Here is a 1,159-nt window from a genome sequence, read left to right as displayed (position 1 = left end):
CAATAACTTAAATCATTGTATAAATCAAAGGGGGTCCATTAGTCCTATCTTATTATATCTGGTGTGGTTTTATTTATATATTTATATGATATTCATCATATAATTCCATCAGCCTCTTGGACTATTTGAAGTCTGTTTACAGAAATGCAACAAATACAATATATTTACATCAGTTATAGTATACAATGTTAGTATAAGTATAAAATACAAACAACAATATAAATACATCGTCGGAATATAAAGTCTAGAGTGAAATGTGCAGGATAAAGAGTACATTGTAAGAGGACAAGTATAATATGATGCATGAATATATGAATGCTACAGTACAATGGTCGCACAACCCATGAAAGTGATAAGAATACAAGATACCAAAAATATAAACGAACACGCATAATATTACACAGATGCACGCTATTATATTTCTAGTAGTAGTCCTGTTACGGTTAAAAAAATGAATCAGCTTGTCCATGTTCTCCAGCCTAAGACACTGGTCCATCGTGTCCTCCAGATTGACCAACCATCGCAGCATTCAGTTAGTATGTGTTTGATAAACTGTGAGGAGCCACATTCGAAAAAAATGTGGAACGCTTCACGATTTTGCGGGACATCCTTGCGCAAGGGCCATGCTAATCTTCTATGGATCGTTCCAATTTTAGTATATATACCGACGAATCGAGGACTGTTTATGTATTAATACTGCTGTTTTTCTATAAAATGCGCATCACCACACTAAACAAGAAAAAATAGTTGTAGAGAGTTAGTCTAATATAGAGTTGTATTATTTCTATATTAATATGAATATGGGAGTCTTTCTTAAAGACTTTTTGAGATTTTCTTGATTTCCCAAGTGATAGTCGGTATCTGAAGGTCTTGATATAAGTAACCTGTAGTATCTAGGTACACCTACAATACATCTCAAGACGTTGTCTTGAAAAACTTGTATTGTGATTAAGTTACATTTTACGGAACATCACCATAGTTGAATTCGGTACGTCCATATAGGTTTCAATAATTGTTTGTATAATAATAATAATTTATAATGTACCGATATTTTAAACAAACTAAATGACCAAAAATATCTACAAAAATTTTGATATTATGGTTTGGTTCTTATATACACCCGAAACATTCAGTGCAATTAAAGACTGTTAATCAGACT

At 32.2% G+C, this 1,159-nt stretch overlaps 1 non-coding gene across 1 annotated transcript; it reads right to left on the bottom strand.

Moving 5' to 3' along the window:
- Window positions 1–573: 573 nt before the first annotated feature.
- On the bottom strand, window positions 574–680 carry LOC143201818 (U6 spliceosomal RNA). The gene has a single exon (XR_013007025.1). It is a non-coding gene; the product is annotated as a U6 spliceosomal RNA (small nuclear RNA).
- Window positions 681–1,159: the final 479 nt, after the last annotated feature.

The sequence above is a fragment of the Rhynchophorus ferrugineus genome, unplaced genomic scaffold (genome assembly GCF_030347505.1).
Source record: "Rhynchophorus ferrugineus isolate W39M unplaced genomic scaffold, kcgeb_rfMv2 rfM8, whole genome shotgun sequence".
Classification (NCBI taxonomy): Eukaryota; Metazoa; Arthropoda; class Insecta; order Coleoptera; family Curculionidae; genus Rhynchophorus; species Rhynchophorus ferrugineus.
Note: the sequence above shows the minus strand (reverse complement) of the source record. Positions and strands in the feature narration are given on the sequence as shown.